Source organism: Nuphar pumila, chromosome 1 (genome assembly GCF_984573655.1).
Source record: "Nuphar pumila chromosome 1, dmNupPumi1.hap1.1, whole genome shotgun sequence".
NCBI lineage: Eukaryota > Viridiplantae > Streptophyta > Magnoliopsida > Nymphaeales > Nymphaeaceae > Nuphar > Nuphar pumila.
The window spans coordinates 176,228,463-176,252,943 of record NC_143249.1 but is presented as its reverse complement, the minus strand read 5'-3'; the positions used below and the strand labels follow the sequence as shown (position 1 = coordinate 176,252,943).

The window sequence follows — 24,481 nt, the reverse complement described above, 5'->3', positions numbered from 1 at the left end:
TAATCTCATCAAGTAGCTGAAAATAGTATGGGCATCTTTTCCAGTCTCCTTTCACAGCAGTTCCTGGTTCACCAACAAGCAAGCAATCACTGTGGGCACTTGGTTGACGGAGAGCCATGGTGTCCTGACCTGTCTGCTGTCCTTGTCCAAGGCTGGATAAGGACACTTTTTTTGGGTTTTTTCTTTTCAAAGGTGTCCAGGGGTGTCCTGTCCTCCCCTGTTCCAGGGGGAGGGCAAAACTCCCCCGGAACCAAAAAGAGTCTCAGAGGGATGTGTGGGGCGAGTCAGGGTTGGACCCCACATTTGCGCATGCTGGGCCCTAGTGTGGTTAGAAACTTGTTGGCCGGCTCAGCTTAGATTGTTAAAGAAAAAGGGTTGTTCAAGCTTGGCTCGAGCTTGACCCTAACATCTTTATTTAATAAAATTTTTAAATCAACAAAAAGGAGGGTGGGATTCAAACTCGCTGGCTCAGGTCTAACGTCTTACCCAATATTATATGACCTTTTTGAGCCAGGCTTAGGTGCCATCACATGGCACACTTTGATGAGTGTGCCTCTGCACCTGGCTGCCCTTTATCTGCTTTTTACCCCCACAATTATAGGACGGTCAGCCAAAGAAAGAGGTCATCAGGTGCAGCGGCACACTTCAAAGTGTGCCATGTGATGGCACCTCCTGGCTTTACCCTTTTTTCTTGCTATGAAATAATTTATCCATATACCAAAACTTGGTGCCTTACATAATTACGTGAGCCAAGCTTTGTACGACCCATAAATTTTTAGTGAAAATTCTAAACAAAACTAAGAGGTGTTTTATGTAAAACTATCATATGAACCCGAAATGCGAAACTAATACAACGAGTCAATTATACTTAGGGCGTATATATCTTCAAAGATATATGATCAGAGAGTCATAACTCTCTTCTTAGACAAAATTAAAAGATTTTAACGAGACAACTCACTTTGTCTCGTTGATACAAAGAAAATGGTGTCCTCAAATTTCTTTCGCGAAAAATATCAGTGAAACCACGAAAACATGCGGCTTCCACAAAAATATCTGGCAGGCCTACAAAAATATCTCACCAAAAATATCTTGTGGACCCCACATAAATATCTCATGAAATCATTAGGCGGGCTTCACAGGGACATAGAAGTCATTTAGTTACTTTACCACTAAGTTTGGATCTTAGATTAAGTTGGTCATTTGGATCGGATCCAGACCCATAAAGATCCAAGACCCAAAATTTTGCCTATAAATAAGAGGTGACCTATCTTAGAAATAGTCCTTCCTTCATCTCTCTCCTCTTTCTCTCTCTAGCCTTTCTCCTATCTCTTGGTTCTAGCCTAGACCAAGCCCACTTGCAGTGAGCTTGGACCTGCCTAGCTTAGGTTGAGCCCAATTTGGTTAAGTCAACCTGACCTACTAAGCTAGTTTTTTTTTTCTCCTTCCTTGTCTTGGTCTTACCCTAGGTCAGACCTATTTGACCTTGACTAAGCCTACTTGACGTGAGCTTAGACCCACCTGACCTAGACCGAACCCAGTTGAGACAAAACCCCTTAGCACTGATAGTTTAACCTATTCTACCATTTTTTTACTAGATCTAACCCATTTGACCTAGCCTAGCCCACTTGAAGTAGGTTTGAACCTAGTTGGACCTAAATTAGGTTTAATCTGGTTTTGGTCCAAATGTAAGACCCGTAAATTTTCTGAGAAGAAAATTCAATTCATGATAAGAATTTCATATGTATTTTTGAGGGCATACATATATATTTGTATATATATGAATATACATGTGTATGTATTCGTATGTATATATATACACAAATATGTATATAAAACCCTAGAATAAATCAATATATATATATATATATATACATACATCGTAATGATATTATACTGAATCCTTAAGTTTTTATTTAAAATGCATAGAAACATTTGAATTGATCCACCGAAAAACTTAAATGCCTAAGTTCAATGTATTTTAAGAAATTTTGACAAGAATCGAGGTTTTTACGAGAATGCTTGAGTTTTTTGAAAGTTTAGAAAGACACTTTCAAAACCTAAATGCAATTTCACAAAAAAAAAGATGGAATGAATAAAATAATGAAGGTTAGTGGGGCCCTTCATGAATAGTGCATGAATAGTGCCTTAGAGGGGCACTATTGAAAGATTTTTAAATTAATTCAAATGAAATAAGTCTATTGGAGCGTTTTTAGCCTAGAGAGTTTATTTACAAAAGTGTCACCGCCTAGAAGGATGTGACACTTAAGTGAAAGAACCACAACCCTTCATTTTCAAGATTAAAACACCACCGTTGGATCTAAAGCCTAACTTATAAAACCTTGAGAAAGAGAAAGAAACCTCATTTTCTCTCCTCTCTTTCTTTCTCTCTCTCTCTCTCTCTCCCACTGAATTTGTGAACCTCTATTAGACCTACCTTGAGCTTGTGTGTAGGGCTGGGTACCGAAGAGAGACTCCTCTCTACACTCTAAGCCAAGAGTAGAGTTTGGTTTCCTCCGTTGCACACATCAAAAGTGAGATTTTCTTTCATTGTCCATTTGCATTTTTGTTTTTGTAATGTACTCTTCATTTCTTGTGTGTACATAAAACCAGATTCCACAATGCATACATGTGAGTTGCAAGTAGAATCGGTGGATTAGATTCGTGTGGCCGCTCTTTACTTTCTTTTCGTAGCACTAGATGTGATGCATTACATGTCACACACACACGGTTTCAAAAAAAAAGTGTGCATTTTGGTAGTTAAGGCATTCAACTAATTCATTTGTCTTGATTTTCTGTTTGTGGTTGTTTGCTGGCCCTGTCCAGGGTCAGAACCCTATGGTTCAAACCTGGTCTGTTAGCCCAGTTCATACTCGGTATTTTTGTCATGAACGAGCTTTATGATTGTAGAGTTGTCAGAGACACCTCTAAAGAATCAATGATATCTCACTAGATACTGGTCGGTTTTTAGTGTTCTTAGACATTCTGGAAAGCTAAGACACAGTCCTCCAACTTTGTAGTTGAAGACTTTGCTTGATTAGGTACGTCGAGTCCTTTAAATTCCCTATAAAAAATATATTTCTTGCATGCACTGGTTTTCCCAACTTTCCAGGTTGTCAGAGACAGCTCCAAAGAAACGTCTGTATCTCTTTAGATACAGGTTCATTTTTGGTGTTCTTGGACATTATGAAAAGATAAGACACAGTCCTACAACTTTGTAGTTGAGGACTTTGCCTAATTCGGTCCACAAAGTCCTTTAAATCTCTTTTAAAAATGTCAAACATTCAAATCTTTTTGTCAATCCTTGTTCCGTCCAGAATGCCTTGGACAATATCTTGTATTTTTGAGTTTTCTCCTGATTTTTTCTATAAAAATTTGATTGGTTTGATTTTGTGGAAAGCTAAGAGATAACTCTACATCTTTTGTGTTTAGGGTCAGGGCTGAATCTTCGCCTAAATATCTCAAAAATATTGATATTTCTGCTGTTGTAGGAAGTCATGGTATTATTTTTTTTATCATGTTTAAATCTTTCTCGTTTTTGTCTGATATGGGTGCAGCCAACCAAGGTCCCTAGCAGCCCAACACTCTGGAGTCTGCTCCATTGCGAAGTTACCTACAAGAGCAAACAAAAAAAATGTATAGGTTAAAGTACGACAGCCCCGAGTCAAACCATTTCTTCAAATAACCAAAGAAATGCATGCACTTTCGATAGTCGCTTTTCCGTTGCTCCCATACCTTAGGGTTTAGTTGGGAGGCATGGACTGAGGACTGAACCATGTGGTTCAAACCTGGTCAATCCATTGGACAGGCCCTATACTGGTTCAAATTCATTCAGTTCAGACCAGGGCTCTTAGGCAACCAGTTTGGGCGGTTGTCGCACAACGGGTGCACCATCCGACTGGACCGAGTTGGGTGCACCAGCTTGCTGCCTCGAAGGCAGCTAAACACCTTGGAGATGTGCTCAGTTCGGAGGTTCGTCAGTGGGAGTTGGCTGCAATCGAAGTTACAAAAATATATTTATAGAGATATGTATTGCGAAATGCGATGACAAGGGAAAATCGCGTAGGCTTAGGCAAATCAGTTTGCATGCAATCAATTTGTACCCTCCGAGTTTTGGCATTTTGGTTGTGATGGTTGAGTGGGTGGGCTCAGTTCAGTTGATTTAGACCAAGTGGAGGTCTGCCCCTCCTTGATGCAAAACACGTACGACACACTTAGTTGGCACGATTCATTGAATACGTTTAAGAAATTGTCAATGGCATGTCGATGAAATTGAGACACCTACCCAAGCTCTTGGTTCATGAAATGTGTAAATGAAATTAACGCTCTTTCTACATCACACACGTTTATATCATATCACTCGAGCACGTCTTGACATGGTTGCGAATTTCTATCGTGTGCACGATTATTCAAACATTGTAGTGTTTTGAATTATGCTTAATGGCACACCTTACATGGCATAGTTACTTTATAAGCATGATGGTTTAAGTTTTGTAAGTTATTTAACATGTCTTATGAATGATAGTGATTGGCAACATGCTTATTGATAGTTCACGTGCACTTGTCGCACATTCTGACATGTTTGTAAGTATACAAAAGAACTTAGACGTATTGAATGAATTATGTTGATAATTCAAGTGTCTTATATTCAATAACGTTTCTTAGCATTCAATGAATGCTTGAATGTTTTCATGTACATTTACTTTGGAAACACAATTCACCCTTGACACTTGTTTCGTTCCAAAGGTACAAAGGGGACTTGAAGTGCATTGTAGAAATATGCTTGTCCTCGAGACTTGATTGGATGTGAGAAACTCTGTGGCGAGTTAGTGTGGGCGATGGACCCACCTCGTAAGTCGAGCTCACTTATGTTAGAAATGTGGGGTTACACATACTTTCACATCTTGTGTGATATGTTTCATAAATTCTCATATTAGGGTTATGACACTGGTTTGAAAGATATTGAATGTTTGAACTTCGTGGCGAGTAAGTATGGGCGATGGACCCATTTTGTGAACTAAGCACACTTGTCTAAGAGTATCACACCCCTGAATATTAATTTATTGTTATCGCCATCACCGGTGAAGTACTCCTTTTGGTTTGTAGAGCTAGAGCTCTTAAATGTTCGAATGTGACCTCGACATTTTGATCGTGTTGCCCTGCAGAGAACACAAGTCCGGATGAGCCTAAGTACCTCGGAAGGAGGGAATGTTGCTAGATATGCCTAATTAAGATTAACAGTTGATTTATGATATGATGATTTCCATCATCGTAATTGCTTAAATTGTTCAGTTGCTTATTTACATAATTGTTTAAGGGCTAAAATGCTCAAGTACACTTGGTTATGCACCTAGATGCATATTTGCTATCTAATGATGTCATTCATTGTTTAATATCAACACTGTGTTTTAGGGTTGTATGTTTCTGCTCCTAGTTATAATTAATAAGATGTTCCTTATTGCCATTGACTTCTAATGTTAATTACATATATAGTCATGCTAGCCATTTGATAATAATTCGTACTGCTTCTTCACTTATCGCAATTACACTTGTTTAATCACTTTAAATATGCTAACTTTCTCACTACAATGCGCATATATGCCCACTTGTACATATGCATTGTTTGCGATATTTTATTTGTTCTATCATGATATATTCTCTTGTGTTGTTACCTTGGTTATTTATGTTATTGGATGCATATCATGTTATAAATGCTATATTTTTCGCAAATGGATAGTCGTGGATAATATCTCACCACCTCGCAAGAGTACTGACCCCGTTTTATGAGGATGCAGGTGATTGACTTCTCATGGTGTGATGGAGCTCGATGTGCGGCAGAGGACTGAACCCACACTCTAGAACTCGAGATCTTGGCAGTTGTCTTTTGAAAAGAGAAATGATGTATATTTCTCCTGTATCATTTTGTAAAATGTGATAAATAAAATGTTTCTTTTGGTTGTTCACTTTGTAACCCGCCCAGAACTTCTAACCGGTTTTTCATTATGTTTTTTCGCTTTGTGTAATGTTTAAAAAAAAAAATCCCTAAAAATCTAAAAGATTTTCCAAGTTGGGATTCTGGGGAGTTACAGAACTGGTATCAGAGCCGTGTTTTAGGAGTGTGGTTCAAGACACTGCAAGTATCGACCATCACACTGTAAGTATGCCTAATTTAGTATAATTGTGTTTATATTGCTTTATTGCTATTTCTGCATGCTTAGATATGTGTGTTATTTTGGTTGTCGTCGGATGTGAGACACAACCTCATGCTTAAAGCCTTACATGAGTTGGCTCAAGGCATCAAGAGCCTGAACCAAGTGGTTCAGACTAATATGCGAAGCATGCAAGTGTTGTGAATCAAGCACTTCCTAGTGTGAGACGTAAGATGGAACACGTGAGGCGAATCTGTCTCCGTGAACTGAGTTTATGTGCCTGTTGTGGTTGGAGAGGACACTTAGAGATTAAGTGTCAGTTGAAATTTGGTGTAGAGTTCTCAGAAGGTTTTGCTGCTACGTGTGTGGATGTGGGTTTCTAAGCTAGTTCGTGTCAACTCCTGTGAGAGTTGAAGTCATTGATATAACCCAGAGACCTCTTGCATATTTTACCTTCTCATTCCACATTACTTGAGTGGAGACGATTGATGAATCATAATGAATATCGAAACTATTACACCAATCGTATTGAAGATGATGTGGTTTTGATAAGAGTCGTCTGATGAGGCTCTAAGATAGTGTTTTCTTCTTGCATTCCAACTACGTTAGAAATGTTCGTAACCCTATCATTGATGAAGCGTATCTTTTCAGATGTGATGATTTGGACAGAAGGCAAAAGTTTTATCTGTGCCAGTTGAACGCTTGATTTATCCCGTTGGAGGATGCTGTCTGTAACGCCTCAACTTTTTATAGTAAAAATTTTGGAGTAAATTTTTTTAAAAAAAAATTAGCAAAAGTGTGAAAACAAGAGTTGGGTGCATTACAGGGTAAAACAGAGAATACTAAAAGCATACCATTTATTAATTAAAGCATTAATGTCATTAATTACATCTCATAATAGAAATATAGATCTACTAATCAGAGTTCGAATATAAAATACTGAAATAAATGAGATCTCTTGGCTACATCCATAACGACTCCCCGATTGCTCTATTTTAGTTGTTTCCTGAAAAACATTTAAAGCAGAAGGGTCAGACTCTCCTGTCTGCATAAGAAGCATTATGTTTATATGTGGTGCTTAGTGTTCTGTGTACAAATATGTGCAACATTTGCAGATATAACTAGCATGAAAATTTATATTATTCTAAGAAAATGATTATACTTTCTAATTCATGATATAGTGCAAAAGATAATTAAACTAAAGGTACATTTATTCACATTATCATAAGTTGTAGATTCCACAAGTTTTACGAAAGTCATATCAACAATATACAATTCTTTAAAAATAAGTTTTCCGTCAACTTAAATTATTTAATGATTATCTTACTCTTACCATGTGGGTACACACAGGATGCCAATAGGCACACCCATAGTACCCTACAGAACTCTTGGTGAAGGTACGTGGCAATGGGTTGACTTGTGGAACACACTTATAAGTAATAGCACACAGTTGAACATATCTTTGATGCTACAGGTTGCAGGATAATTTAGACCTTTGGAAAATTTTACTTGCAGTACAGGGAGCGTGTCATTTTTATTGAAAAACATATTGATGAGGAGTTCAGTAATCAGATACTGGCTACAATGCTCTACCTAGATAGCTTGGAGTCTTCTAAAAAGTTGTACGTATATATCAATGGTCTTGGTGGTGATGTGAGTTTTTGTTTATGCTAAGCAGGTTCTTTTAAGATATCAAATTATGGACATATGTTCATCAATGATTTCTTTTTCTTTTTTTCTTTGGTGCTTTTGACAGTTAACCCCTAGCATGGCATTATATGATACCATACAGAGCTTGAAAAGTCCTGTTGGCACGAGGTGTGCTGGCTATGCTTATAATATGGCAGGGTTTCTTCTTGCAGCTGGAGAAAAGGTCCCACTATTATTTGAGAAATCCTTTATGCAAACTTTAGGAAATCAAATTTCGGAAACCACCTTGATTTTTTATCCTTGTCATGCTTCATTAAATAGGGTAGTCGCCTTGCCATGCCTCTATCTAGAATTGCATTGCAGTCTCCTGCTGGGGCTGCTCGTGGTCAGGTCTGAAGGAATTTTTATCTGTTGAGTTGGAGTCATTCATACTTTGTCTCAATAATTCCCTTAGCATCTACTGTGGTCTATATTTTTTGTTTCAACAGGACGATGACATTCGAAATGAAGCCAATGAGCTCCTTAGAATCAGGGACTATTTGTTTTAGAAACTAGCTGCAAAGACTGGCCAACCTGTGGAGAAAGTATGAGTTCTATTTCCCTGCAATTTTATAAAGTTATAGTATATATTTTTACCTTCTGATGGAAAATTTATTTATCTTTTTTTATTTTTATCTTTTGTTTCAATATTTTTTTTCCGACTAGTGCAATTGTAACAACACTTTTCTTGGCACACCTTTATGCTATAAATTGCCTTTATGAATGGCGGATCATGTATTAGACTTTCTGATGGAAATTTCACTGAATTTCTCTCCGCTTTTGTTTTAACAATCTATCTCTAATTTTTTTACAAAGTCAAATAGTATATACTATATCTCTTGATGGAGTTCATTTAATTTTTTTGTTCTCATATATACTTCCAACTTGACACATTGGTTTGGAATTTCAATGTGGTCAGAGGAAAGTATTAAACTTTTGTTTTATATATATATATATAACTAGGATAGTAACTAGGTTAGTTTAGTTTGGTTCCTTTTTGTTTTTTAGTTGGGATGAGACTAGTCAACCCATAGAGTCGGGAGTCCAACGACTCTCCCTTTTGGAGCTCCAACTTTGTGTATAAATAGGGGGCAAAACCACCACAATATGTATGTTTCTTGCATGAGTCTTGATCAATAAAATATTATTTTTATTCCTTGTGTTTGCCCCTTTAGTGGGTGTTTGTGTGTGAGCTCATTTTATGACTTGTGTATGTTCTTTTGGTGCTTTGGTGGAACTCTTTTGAGTGTCCACTTTGTTGTTTTGGTGAATATCTTCGAAGGACCTTGTTTCTTTACATGGAATCAGAGCTTTGAAATCAAATTGATTTTTTGGTGTATTGAGAAGAGTGCTACTCAAGATTTGGAAGAGATAAAATCTTTTTTGAAAAATCCATTTAAGTGCTTGTGAGATTGTAGTGCCCTCTTGGTGGTGAAGTGTTCATGTGTTTGTGCTGTTCATTAGAGGCGCTTTCTTGGTAGTAAAGTGCTCATGTGTTCGTGCTCTTCATTGGAAAGACTCTCTTGATGGTGGAGTGCTCGCGATTCTTTTCTTATTATCTCCTCTCTTTTTTTCTTCCTCTTAATCTTCTATTCTCTTCCTTAGCCCGTGTAAACATGGATGACAATGATAATGACACCTTAAAACCCATCAAGCTCAATGACACAAACTTTGTAACATGGTCTTCAATCATGAAGCATTATATGGGGGAAAGGGTTGTGGAGTGGTGTGAGTTTTGAAAAATGATTTTTAAAATGATATTTTTAAATAAAATCAAGTGAAAGCCAGACACCAAAAATATAAAAACCGGCTCGCACGAGTGGTGGAGTCCAGGTCGATCTCAGGGAACGGAAAAATACTTCATATTCAAGCACACAATCTAACTACGCTTTATTGCAAAAAAAAATCAATTAATTGAATGAATAAGGGAAGAGAGTGCAACCCTCTGCGGAGGACTTTAAACAAATGAATAATGACCTTATTACAAACCCAATTAAATGAATAAAGTAAAATAAACCCTAATCTAAAAATAAAAGAAAGGGTCTTCAATGCTTCGAATCCTTTGTTACTTGTGTCCCTTCTTTGCCTCTTTGTTCACTTTTGTATGGTTTGATAAATGACTTTCTGAGGGCTCTCTGAGGGGCTCTTTTGAGGGCCTAAAGGGACCTCAGAAGGTACTTTGAGGGCTCGAAAAGGGGCTCACCGCACGTATGCACATTTTCCTTCAAAATAAAAACACAAAACACAGCAGAAAAGAGACAAAACTAAACAAAATCTAATATTTGATTCCCCCAAAAAAACCAACAAACAAGAATTGAAACAAGGTAAACAAACTAACTACACTAGAGGCCGAAATAGCAAAACAACCTTTAACAAATTATGAACTAATTTATGACAACTATTAACAACTTAACGATATTACAAGAATCAAGAATTTACTAACTACTTTAACATTAATAACTAACAACTTAAAACAAGAAAACCGTACACTATGGATTAAAATGATCTAAACTAACTAAATGCCACAATAAAATAACTACTAACTAATTATTAACAAACCTTACAAAAGCTACTAACTATCAATAACGAAAGAAATACCCGACTGTGCAAGAAATCAAGAATTACTAACCATGACACTATGACATCTAAATGAATAAATAAACTACACGACCAGAATGCAGCCTAAAAAATCTGTTTATAAACCGACCTACATGCAATACTAGCCTACTTGACTCAAACACACCAGCTGGACAAACGTCAATACCCTCTTATCCCTCTTTTTTTTCTTTTTCTTTTAAACGTTACTACACACGCAATGTCGCCCGAGTATGTGCTAGACCTGTGTGAGCTGAGTTTGGTTGCTCCGAATTTGAGTTCTCACTGATGCATGGTTCAGCTTAACCATGTGACCTAGTTCCAATGGCTCGGTTTGGGTGTTCTAGCTCCAGCCGACTAGCGTGATCGTACTAGACATGATGGTTTGCTCAACGATCCTGATCAGATCTGATCAAGATTCGCTCTGCGTGTTTGCTAAAAAAAAAACTAATAAAAAAACTAAACTAAAACACCAAAGAAAAAAAAATGACTAACTAGATGTTATCTTAATATGAATCCTATTAGAATCTATATGCGCTTAACGAATGAATCATGCTATGTATTATGCAATGCTAAAGCAGACTCGATGCATTTAACTAAATTGAATTCTAGTTAAATATGAAAAAAATAAAGAAGCGAGGGAGAAGAGACTTACCGAACGGCTCACCTCCGACAGACGGGTTGAGAAGAAGAGCGGCCTCTGCACGATATGTGTGGGTCACGCTGCACCCCTTGATAGAAGAAGAAGAAGACACTGACGAGGAAACATGGTAGAGGAAAGAAAGAAAAAGAGGAAGAGAAGTGGAAGAAAGAAGAAGAAGAAGAAACCGACTGGGAAAAGAGAGAGAGGGAGAGAGAAAGAAAGGAGAACAAGAGGAGAGAAGAGACAGAGGGGGCATGAATTTCAAGGTGGGAGACACCCCCCCTCCTTCTCTTAATCTCCTATTTAAATCCAAAAATTAGGTTAAAAACACATTTTTCAAAAAGAGTCCAATGATTGTTCAAAAATTTCTAAAATAGTCTCTGCTTAGAAAATGTGTTTTTCTAAACTAAATATTCCTAAACAAACTAAAAATAGTTAATTAAAGCCTAACCTAACTAAACTACAATTAAGAAAAGTCTAAACTAATAAAAACGCAGGGCTAGACCAGAAAATGCGATGTTTTTCCAAAAATTCTATTTAAACCAAAACCTCAAAAACAACAATAAAGATAGATTTTTAATGCACTTTTTACCATGGATCATGCATAAATAGAGATGAATGACATGTGAATATTATGCAAGATCATGGAGATTAGTGGATGGGTCAGATTTGAAACCCAAACTAATTCTTATTAAGATAGAAGGAGAAAAAGTACCTCTTATGGAGGTGGAAGAGATCAAGGCTATGGTCACTTATGAGAAAAAAATGGAAAAAATGAATAATGGGGCATACCAAGATTATGTATTGGCTCATTAGTAGTGTTGATATCAAGAAGTGCTCGAGTCTAGCTAAATTTGAACATGCAAATAAAGCATGAGACTATCTTAAGAGAATGTATTCTCTTAAAGATATTGCTCACATTTGCAACTTGCAAGACAAAGTACGTACTATGACTCAAGGAGAAAAAGTATTAGAGAATACTTTAGTGAGTTGTTTGACCTTTGGAATGAGTTGGCTCTTCTTGATCCACAATGGCATTATCTCGAAAAAATAGAACTCCGTTAAAAACAAATTAATACAAAGCATTTCTATCAATTCATCAATGGTCTAAGACTGGAATTTGAGTCTACTAAATCGGCTCTTCTTCATAGAGGAAAAATCCCTTTTATTGAGGATACTATTGAAGAGTTAAGTATGGAGGAAAATAGAGTAAAAAAGAAGACGTCTAAAGAGATGATAATTCGATCTTAGCCTTGTTTAGACCAGAAAACTATGTCCATTCTTATAAACCACCACATTATGGGAGATCCAACAATGGTAACTATAAAAAATAAGGCAATGAGTTTGAGAAGAAGAAAATTATTTATTATTTTCGTGAACCAGGACATGTCAAGACTTATTGCCCTAAATTGAAGAAACCCTATGAGAATAATGTAGCCTTGGTTTCATAAGAATAAAGTGAGTTCAAAGCTACACAAGAATGTCCTTGAATCGACTTGTAGAGGCTCTTCAACCACTACTCAAAGAAGCTTCATCAACTAGAGCGACAATCTTTTTTGTTAGCATCTTTGACCCTGGTAAGTCTCTTTGGCTTCTTAACTTAGGTGTCTATTTTCATATGACACCAAATGGTGATATTCTATATGAATGTCATAACTCAAGCGAGTCAAATGTTTTTACTGCTTATGGGACATCCCTTGAGATAAAGGGAACCGAAAATTTTGAAAATATTTGAAAATATTTGAAAATATTTGAAAAGGTTTTTGTATTCCAAAAATTAGATATATTCCTAAGCTAAACCTAAATCTTTTGTCTGCCTCCCAACTATCTGACCATGGTATAATGTTTCTTTTTCTTCTATTGGTTGTTGAGTGCAGGATTGTCAGTCAGGGAAGCTGATTGGGAAAGGCCATAGAGAAGGAGGCTTATACTACATGGATTTTTTGAAAATACCTAAGAATACCTTTTGTTTTAATATTCAGAAACTGGATTTGGATTTATGGTATAAAAGACTTGGCCATTCTAATGTATCCAAAATCCAACACTTTTTAAATATGAATTTTTTTTGTAATCTTGAAAATTTTGTGTGAAAATTGTATTCTTGGCAAAATGAAAAGATTGTCATTTCAAGAAAGAACTTTTGTCCAGAGTTGCCAGTCGAGGAAGCGGGAGCGGGAAGCGAGGGACTTTCAAACTTTTAGGAAGCGTGGGGCGACTTAGAAGCGAATCATGAATTGTCTCAGAAGTGAACCGGAAGCGACCTAGGAAGTGAACCAGAAGCAAAAAAAGAGAAAAAAAAAAAATAAAAATACAAAAAAAAATGAAAAAAGGGGGAACCGTGCTTCCCAAAAAAAAAATATGCTTCCCAATGCGTTTCAGAAGCGCCACGTTTCGCGCTTTCGAAACACGCTTCACCAGTTTTTTTGGCGTTTCTTGTAACTCTGCTTTTGTCTCTATACAACCATTTGAGTTAGTGCATTCAGATGTTTGGGGTCCAACACCTATTGTATTTAAGGGTGGGTTTGCATATTATGTCATCTTTGTTGAAGATTTTACTAGATACACGTGGATTTATTTTTTCAAACACAAGTCTAAAGTCTTTTCTTATTTTCAAATATTTCACAAATTGGTAAAAAATAAATTTCAAAACGATGTCTCTATCTTTCGTACTAATTCAGAAGAAGAATTTGTATCAAAGGATTTTAAAGATTACTTGTAATCAATGGTATTACCTATGTCACATGGGTGCGGGTGCGGGCGCGGGGATTCGACACTTCCAAAAAAACTGAGTGCGGGGGTGCGGCAGGGGCAAAAATGTAATATATATATATATATATCATGTATAGTGTATATGTATGAATGTATGGTAGTCGTTAAGGTCCATGACATTTATGCCCAACTTACTTTTTACCATTTTTTTATCTTATATGGTTGTCCCCAAAGATGAAAGTGATGAGTTGTGGAGCCTGATTCATTGTTTTTGCACTTGCAGGAAGGGGGGTCCGGGGGTGCCCCCCCCCCCCAAAGATTTTTTTTTAAATTTCGCAGCCCATTTCATAGGGCAAAAAATTTAAAAAAAAAAATCCAAAAAATGGACAAAAATGTCCCTGGGTGCGGTCAACGCACCCAGGGTCAGGTTGACCGCACCCGCACCCGCGTCGACGTGGGTGCGGCACCCTGCTAGCCAAATCCCTGTGACATAGGATATTACATATAAAAAATCTTGTCTCTACACTTCACAACAAAATGGCTTGGCTGAAAGAAAATATAAACACCATGGAAACCGCAAGAACTTTACTTATTTCAAATCAAGTCCCTAAAGAGTTTTGGGTCGAAACCACATTGAGTGCAGTTTATCTTATTAACAAAATGTCATCTGTCACCTTGAAAAATATATCATCAGTTGAGAAACTTTTTAAACTTACTTCCGACTATTACAGATTAAGAGTTTTTTGGTGCAAATGTTTTGTTTTCATTGATAAAAATGATAAACTTTCTCCTCGTACCATTTCTTGTGTCTTTTTGGGATATGCAAATAACCAAAAAGGCTATGAATTATTTGATTTTAAAAATAAGAAATTATATGTTTCAATAAATGTGTCTTTCTTAGAAAAGGAAAAATTCTTTGAATTTGAAAATCCTAAAGAAATAACTGAGTATTCATTTCTGTTGGATTTAATTCCAAAGTTTGGTGATTGTGATGAAGATCAAGATATCAGGAATGATATGGTAAGTGGAGAAAAATGTTTTGTTAATGAGATAAGTAAAGAACAATCTCAAAATTAGGAGTATATTCAATATTCATGTGCCCTAGAAAAATATACGAATGATGAAAACTATCTAGAAATACAAACTAGAAGGTCATCTAGAGTATCTAAACCTCCAGAGAAATTTGTGTTTTATGAGTCATTATCGAGTAAGTATCAAGCTTACATTGCATTTATTACATTCTTATATAGAACCCTCAAAATATGCTTAATCCAAGAAACATTTTGAGTGGGTAAAAGCCATGAGAGTAGAATTTGATGCTTTAGAAAAGGCGAATACTTGGACTGTTCAAGATATTTCCTGAAGAACGAAACTCATAAGTTGTCAATGGGTATATAAGATAAAAGCCAAGAGTGATGAAACTCTTGAAATATACAAAGTTAGGTTAGTTGCCAAGGGATACTCTCAGAAGTATGGAATAGATTATGAGGAAACCTTTTTTCCAGTTGCTTGGATGACCACAGTTAGAACTGTAGTAGCCATTGCTTCTGTAAAGAAATGGCCTATATATCAAATTGATGTCAAGAATGCGTTTCTAAATAAAAAATTAGTTGAAGTATATATGCAGTCACCGCTTGATATAATTATTCCTAAAAGAAAAGTTCTTCGGTTAAATAAGGCTTTGTATGGCTTCAAAAAAATTCAAATGATACCGAGTTATAGCTACAACCACTATGGAAGTGGTCTGACTGAGAAGATTGTTGATTGATATAGGCGTTCAAATTCATGGAGCATCATGACTATGATGTGACAACAAAAGTTTCATCTACATCGCCAGCAACCAGACTTTCCATAAACGAAACCAACACATTGAGATGAACTGTCACTATGTACGAAGGATTACCTACATGGCACCATTGATCTTCCCTATGTTACTTCAAAATATCAATTGGCAGACTTCTTCACAAAACCTCTTTTTGCTCCTAGATTTCACTTTCTCTTAGGCAAACTTTCGGTTATCAAACCGTAAGTTTGAGGGAGAGTGTTTATATATATATATATATATATATATATAATTAGGATAGTAACTAGGTTAGTTTAGTTAGGTTTCTTTTTGTTTTTTAGTTGGGATGTGACTAGTTAGAGACGTTGGGTTGGACTCCCAACGACTCTCCCTTTTGAAGCTCCAACTTTGTGTATAAATAAGAGGCACCCCCCCCCCAATATGTATGTTTCTTGCATGAGTCTTTCAATAAAGTATTATTTTTATTCCTTGTGTTTGCCCTTTTAGTGGGTATTTGTTTGTGAGCTCATTTTATGGATTGTGTATGTTCTTTTGGTGCTTTGGTGGAACTCTTTTGAGTGTCTACTTTGTTGTTTTGGTGAATATCTTCGGAGGACCTTGTTTCCTTACAACTTTCACTAAGCTATTCTCTGAATAATTACAAATACTTAAGATCTCTTCATTATTAAAGTCCATAACAACCAATCTTTATAAGAAACATTGTTTCTTTGCCGGCTTGCCATTGAGGTGGGGCAAACAGTAATAATGTATAAAAGTTCAGTCTCTCTCTGGATGACTTGGTTGGAGAAGCTAAATAAGTGAAGAAGCTAAATGTGATTGTTTGAGGGAGGCATGTAAATAGTTGCCAATGCAAAAAGCAGCATGGGAATTGGGGGCGGGAAGTGACAACTGATAAATTTAAGTTTTAAGAGGATTTGAGGAGCGATAATGAAAAATGAATGGGAAGGGGTTGGGGAGGGTGAAGAATAATTGGGAAGAAAAATAGGATTTGTGTGCAAAGCGATGGTGAAAGTAATCATAATCCATAAATTATATTAAGAAATCTTCAGATCACTTGAGGGAGGCATGTAAATAGTTGCCAATGCAAGAATCAGCATGGGAATTGGGGGCGGGAAGTGACAACTGATAAATTTAAGTTTTAAGAGGATCTGAGGAGCGATAATGAAAAATGAATGGGAAGGGGTTGGGGAGGGTGAAGAATAATTGGGAAGAAAAATAGGATTTGTGTGCAAAGCGATGGTGAAAGTAATCATAATCCATAAGTTATATTAAGAAATCTTCAGATCACTTGAGGGAGGCATGTAAATAGTTGCCAATGCAAGAAGCAGCATGGGAATTGGGGGCGGGAAGTGACAACTGATAAATTTAAGTTTTAAGAGGATTTGAGGAGCGATAATGAAAAATGAATGGGAAGGGGTTGGGGAGGGTGAAGAATAATTTGGGAAGAAAAATAGGATTTGTGTGCAAAGTGATGGTGAAAGTAATCATAATCCATTAGTTATGTTAAGAAATCTTCAGATCACTTGAGTGAAAGAATATAATGAAAACATACTTGCAACATCTAAAAATAGTAATTATATATGATTTATTTGATTTAAGAATGACCTTTGTGAACAATATTCTTACTTTGTACATCAAGGTACTAAAAATAACAAGAAAAAAGTTATGCAAAAATTAATGCATGTTCTATAAGGTTTGCTCACATATCTAAATAAGCATTATGACTATGTACTGTACTTTCTATGTTGAACAAATGTTAATAAATTTAAGAAGTTAATGCATGTTCTATAAGGTTTGTTCACACATCTAAATAAGCATTATGAGTATGTATTGTACTTTCTATGTTAAACAAATGTTAATAAATTTAAGAAACCATTGATTTGGGCATATTGATACCTCAATCTCATGAAATTCACATCTATAATATCATTAGCCAAGTTCCTGGCTGCTTCCTTCAGTTTAGGAAGCAGGCACTGCCTAGTTCAAAACACGATTTCCAGGAAGCAGGCTTCCCACTGCACCTAAGTGCTTCCTTTGATGATGTATAGATGTTCCCATATATTGGTTCCGGCCAAGTTTAACTGGGTAGTCAAGTGATGCACTTATGTATCTGTTTAACTGGAATATGAAAATGGAAGTTAGATGAATGGAACCAATGCACCTGTTGTGGTATGGCTCATTTATCTGAATAGTGGTTGTTGGTTATGTTTCTCTTCAAGAGAAAACACCTTGCTTTTCTATCATGGTGCAGCCCAATCTCTGTTATGTCATGGAGGTGGCCAAAGTTTTGAGGCAAATAGAGGCAGCAATGGTTAAGGAGAAATAGATGCAGGTCCCATGTGACAGGACCATGATACAAGCGGAAGCAGATCAGATCATGCTGAACATGAGCGTTTTTGCTCATGCCAACATCGTGGCCGTCCGATTTGTATTTTGAAAAGCTAAAAAGTCAACAAAACTACGTGGCATTCATCCAAAATGCAAACAGACGGCCACGATGTTAGCATGAGCAAAAACGCTAATGTTCAGCATGACCTGATCTGATTCCGATACAAGCACGTTGGGGCCATGGCATGCTGTGCTGGATGGTAAAGAATGGTGCAAGACACATGGTTTTGGTGCAGCCTGATGTTGCAAAATGCTATGTGGTATCTGATTGATTTGGAAAATGGTTAGTTGGGCCTTACAAAAACTAGTCAAGCAACAATGGGATTCACATTGAGGAAGTAATATTACCTGTTAATGATGTTGTTGATGTGGTTTCTGAGTTTTTCTCAGACTCAGGCATTAGAGGACTTGGTTTTGTATTGAGTCAAATTTTTGGTATCTGCTATTGCTGGAGTGCATAATTGAGTTTAAGAGAAGGAATGAGATTGAGGACCGTTTTTGTAGATGAAACTGAATTTAGCAACCATGTAGATGTGAATGAGAGAAACCTTCATTGGTAGTATTAGTTCATGGGTTGTTGCAGGATTGGCCTTACACTGTTTTCTTCTGAAAAGAGATCCACTGATCATGTTGTGTAAATGCCTCTATGCTTGAGTCTATTGCCTTATGCAGTAGGGAATTCACTCAATTGTTTCACTTTACTGTTGTTGTTTTGCTGCCAAGACTGGTGGTTTCCACATACACAAGTAACTTGGTTTCACCATTCCCATAGTCGTCACTTATATTAAATACTAAATCACTACATTGAACATTAGATCATAAATAATAAAAATCAAGTGATCTTTCAGCATCAGATGTTCAGGGATTTGACGTTTATTGTATCAGGTACCTTACACAATATTTTTCAGTTGTGACTGCAAAACCTGCAGCCCTATCATGAACTGTGGGATATATTCTTTATTTTTTACAACTTGACTAATCTGTTTCTCCATGTTACCTATGTTGAATTTGAACTCTTCTGTATCCACACTTGCATTTGGATGATGCAGATACACAAGGATCTTAGTCGAATGAAGCGATTCAATGCTCAAGAGGCTCTGGAATATGGGCTGATTGATCGTATAATCAGGCCATCTCGTGCCAAGGCTGATCCTCCACGCAGGCAACCAGCAGGAGGCCTTGGTTAAACGCCTGTCATGCAGTGACTGCATTTGTAAAATTGGTGATCAAAATTACCTCAGCATGCATAGAAACATCAACAGCTTTGACTTTTAGCCAGTTTCCTGTTTCATTATTAGATAGATACACGTCCTAATTTTCATCATCGGTAGTTCTGGTGGAAACAGTAATGCCAATGGCGTCGGATTTGCTAATGCATTTCCTGTTTCATTATTAGATAGATACACGTCCTAGTTCTTGCTTGTTTTGGTTTGCCCTATTATAATATAAGGACATGGAACCTGTAATCAGCTTCATTATCAAGCATTAAAACCAAAATCATGAATGGAAAACATGAAACCCCAGAGAGAGAGAGAGAGAGAGAACTTTGCGATCACTGCAGGCGCTATTCATTCATGCAAAACAGAACGTCACCTTGTGTTGGGAAGTTGCAAGTTCGAACCCCAAATGGTATGCTTGTGTAACTGGTAGGGGTCTGCCTAACCCCAGCTTTCTCTGTCGAAAAAGAAAAAGACAAATGAGTGAAGAAACCAAACAGATACCATGGGCTTCTGTGGTTCGTTAGAAGGTTCTGGATGACCCCGTTCATCATAAGTCTCATCCATGCCCGAGCTAGAAATCGGAATTGCAGCTGTTGGTGTGACTGATGTGAACATCTAGGGCAGGCCTCCTGCTGTTTCAAGCTTTGGTTTTTTAATTTGCTGTCCCTCCTGATGGTTCGGCATAAAACTCCCTACCACAATCTGCCAGATACAGAAATACTAAATATTACAAGTTGCCGTTAAGTAATTTGTACTGTAAGCTAAAAGAGATTGAAACTTTTGTGTCGCAAAGCTAGCCATAACTATGAGTCCAGCAATAATTGGCTGGCATGCATAACAAAAACAGTTGCCATGAAAAGAGAACGTACTTAATTAATGACAATAGATAGGGATGAAAGCTGATAAATACAACATTCCATCAATAACAGCCTTCATTATAGATTAGGACTGGGCAATGTGCTGGCCTGGCCCACATGGGCCATACAACCTGGCTAGCAAAATGGTCGGACGAAGGCAGTACTAAAAAATCTGGTTCATTCCAGCCTAGATGAGTAAGCCATGGAATGGCCTGCAGGCTGCCCACCTAAATAGAAAGAAAAGACTGCCGGACACACTGACCCAGCCCAGACCCAGTTGATTTTTGAGTAGGCTTTAATGGCACAGCACTTCAATGGGCCAGACCTGAGCTCAATCTGGGTTGGGCTGTGGCTCAAAAACTGGGCCAAAAGGACCCGGACACAGTGGTCCATGGGCAGCCCGGTGTGCTGGCTAGTCCTATTAGACATCTGAGGGAAGCAAATCAGGTGATGGCAATGAAGTATATAACCAAATGGAAATGCTTTTTTTCTGCTATATAATATAAGGTTCCTTCTTAAACAATGGGCATGAGGAGAAGAGGAAGTAAATAAGCTAGTATTTTGGAGAGATCAACATGGCCCAGGGCGGTAAACATAAAGTCTTTTTTATATAATTTTTTTGAATAATAATTAGTAATTAGGGTTAATACTTAATAACCAATAAACAAAGTAGGATATCAATATTCCATACATGTAACTCTAAATTGAAGCCAAACATAACCAAAATATATAAACTATGACACTAATAGGTGGTAATTGAGGATGCCCTTGACCTAGACATGTTCATCTTATTTATAGAAACTAAATCATGATATCTTGTTATCTGCTTCAAGACTTACATATCAGCAGAACATTTTTGTAACAGAATGTTTCCATTACCATGGAAAATACCTGAACTGAACTGGCAGCCATTAATAAACCTGCAACACCTCCTCCTACAACCCGTCCATCTGGACTTGCCAAAGAAACACTCAGACCTCCAGATCGGCTCCTAGGTCCACCGTTCTCTGTCAGCATGAATGACCCAGACAAGGAAAGTATTTCAAAGCGCCCCTGGCAAAAAGAAAAAAAAAGAATCCACATCCTTACAGATGAAGCAACAAAAATGAGATCCCCATAGAACCAGGAACTCCAGGAGAATAATAAAGCCACATTATACGCATGAAATATGAACTAAGATGTCTAATATTTCTGGAGGCATAACATTACATAATGGATGCATTTATGCTTAAGCTTAGTAGTGAAAACTTAATGATAACAATTTTCGCAGTCAAACATATCGCTGAAGAAATGTTAACATGGGTTCATGCATGAAATTCCAAAAAGAAAAGTTTGGTGATAAATGCCTGTTGCCAGGAAAAAAACAAGTTCTCACACAAGTTCTTAATGCATGAATGAATGTTATAGGCAATTGAAACCAACACTGGATAGTTCTGTTATTCTAATTTATCTATCAGATTGCTTTCTTCAGATGTAACAATCAGAAAAACTGCATACTTCCTTAAGATGAGAATTATCTGACTACTGGAAAAATCTAGTATATATCATCCTTCATAATATGAATGAGGTAACAGATCATGTCTAAATTGATGCTTGTGTAGGCATCTCCAAATGTATTGCCAAGGAAAATGAATAACTAGATAACAAATAAAAGAAAGAATGAAAATATCAATTGCAAAACTGAAATGAACTGCAGAGGGGCGGACCTAATTAAAAATCATTTCCAATTTCTTGACAAAATTTCATAGGTCTACAAACCCAAAGTTGAAATGGATTCTTACAATGAATTGTTTCGTATTTACAGACACACCAGATCTTATCTTTGATCGATAAACACATTTTAAACATTTTTAAGCTCAAACAATGGAACACAAAATTCAAATAATGAAATAATCTACGTGGCTGCTGCATCACACTGTTCACAGGGTGATACACCATGTTTTAGCAAGAACAGATGCCAACTTATAATGAAGCATTATTTGTAACAAGGAATGACCATACCTCGTAAGTCAAGGTCCCACCAGAGGAATCAGGTTGGCGAAGAGTGACATTAGAAATGACACCATTGGCAGAAAGAACACATATATCCCGGGGCCCTTTTTGTGAAAAAGACATTATCTTCATTGTTATATCCTATGATGGTAAAAATGTTACCACCAAGCAAGTATGAATCAGTGAAATATCTGGAGGTGTAAGAATATAAATCTAAAGTTATTCAGACAGCTGCCCGCAGTGTTTTCACAACTCTATACCACAATCAAGAAAAAGAAAAATACATTGCAGTGACACATTAGCTGTAAGTCACAAAATCTGGTGAAACAAGGAATAAATCTGAGTTAAGCATCTAATTGAAATGATGATACACAAATCAATTAACATAATCCACAAAAAAAATCATATTATAGAATCCACTAACTTTTGTTTTACCCAAGGTACCCATACATAAGTCCACGCAGGTCAGGATGGAGCTGGGCTCAGACCCGATAACCAGAGAGAGAGAGATGTCCACTATGCCACTGCTGATATATATATATATATATCATTCTCTGGATCTTGGAGACTTTTCAATTCCTTTTCATGAGATGAATCGTGACTTCATGCGCAAGATTTAAAAGAAAGAATTTGCAGAGGCTTTGAAGAAAATGAAATCAAGAAGGGCAGTTGGCCCAGATGGTATACCTATCGAGGCTTGTAAATGCTTGGGAGAGAAAGGTTTAGAATGATTGACAAATCTTTTTAACAAGATTTGGCGGACAAATAAGATGCCTAATGAGTGGAGGAAGAGTACTTTGGTGTCTCTATATAAGAATAAGGGTGATATACAAGATTGCACAAACTATCGTGGTATAAAACTCATGAGTCATACTATGAAACTTTGGGAGAGGGTGATTGAGTCTAGGTTGAGGAAGATTGTCATGATATCGGAGAATCAATTTGGTTTTATGCCTGGAAGATCAAGAAGCTATACATCTTCTTAGACAACTTATTGAGAGAAATAGAGAGATGAACAAAGATTTGCATATGGTTTTTATTGATTTGGAGAAGGCTTACGATAGAGTACCTAGGGACGTTCTCTGGTGAACAATGATGAAGAAAGGTGTTTCTCTCAAGTACATTAGTATAATTAAAGATATGTATGAAGGAGTAATAACCAATGTCCGCACTTGTGGAGGGGTGACAACCAATTTTCCTATAACGGTTGGGTTACATCAAGGATCTGCTTTAAGCCCTTTCCTATTTGCTATAGTGATGGATGAGCTTACGAGATCAATTCAAGAAAATGTGCCGTGGTGTATGTTGTTTGCTGATGATATTATTTTGATTGATGAGTCTAGAGTTGGGGTTAATGCTAAGTTAGAATTATGGAGACAGACATTGGAAGCAAGAGGTTTTAAGTTGAGTAAGAGTAAGACAGAATACATGGAATGTCGATTTAGTAAGCAACGAAGTAGTGATGGGAGTGTAGTGAAGCTTGGTGAGCACGAAATATCGGTGGATGATTCTTTCAAATATTTGGGATCTATCATTCAAAAGTATGGAGAAATTGATGGAGATGTAAATCATAGTATAAAGGTTGGGTGGATGAAATGGAAGAGTGCAACTGGAGTGTTGTGCGATCGTAGAATGCCATTGCGATTGAAAGAAAAGTTTTATAGGACGACTATTAGGCCCGCTTTACTATATAGTACGGAATGTTGGGCTGCCAAGAGACATCATATTCAAAAAATGAGTGTAGCTGAGATGCGTATGCTAAGATGGATGTGTGGAAATACAATAAAAGATAAGATTCAGAACGAGGAGATACGTAAGAAGGTAGGCGTTGCACCCATTGAAAATAAGATGAGAGAGAATCGTTTACGGTGGTTTGGACATATTCGACGAAGGCCTAATGATGCTCCAGTTAGAAGGGTGGAGAAATGGGAAAATATATTAGTTAAAAGAGGTCGGGGTAGGCCTAGGAAGACATGGATGGAGGTGATAAGAAAGGATATAAATGCTTTGAACCTCACCGAGGACATGGCATTGGATAGAAATGAATGGAGGAGAAGGATTCATGTGGAAGACCCATAATGATTTTCTTTGTTGGTTCATATCGCCGACCCCAATTGTTTTGGGATGAAGGCGTTGTTGTTGTTGTTGTTGTATGTATATATATGTGTGTGTGTGTGTGTGTGTGTGTGTGGTCCATTTTCTAGGAATCGACTGTTGGATCGTGTTTTTTTTATGAAAAACATGATTTTTTGAGACTTGAATATTTACAAAATTGTGGACCATTGATTTTTAAGTCATTAAAAAACCTACTCACTTGCTGTAATTAGATGATCCAAGAGCCAATTCCTACAAAACCAATCATGTAGATCATATCCGTAAGGTTGATTTCACAAAAAATAAAAATAAAAAACTGCCAAAACTGCCCCGTCCATTCCTAG

General features: G+C 37.0%; 1 pseudogene; it reads left to right on the top strand.

Moving 5' to 3' along the window:
* The first annotated feature begins 7,497 nt into the window (after positions 1-7,497).
* LOC149851357 (ATP-dependent Clp protease proteolytic subunit-related protein 2, chloroplastic-like) lies at positions 7,498-19,200 on the top strand (annotated as a pseudogene).
* Positions 19,201-24,481: the final 5,281 nt, after the last annotated feature.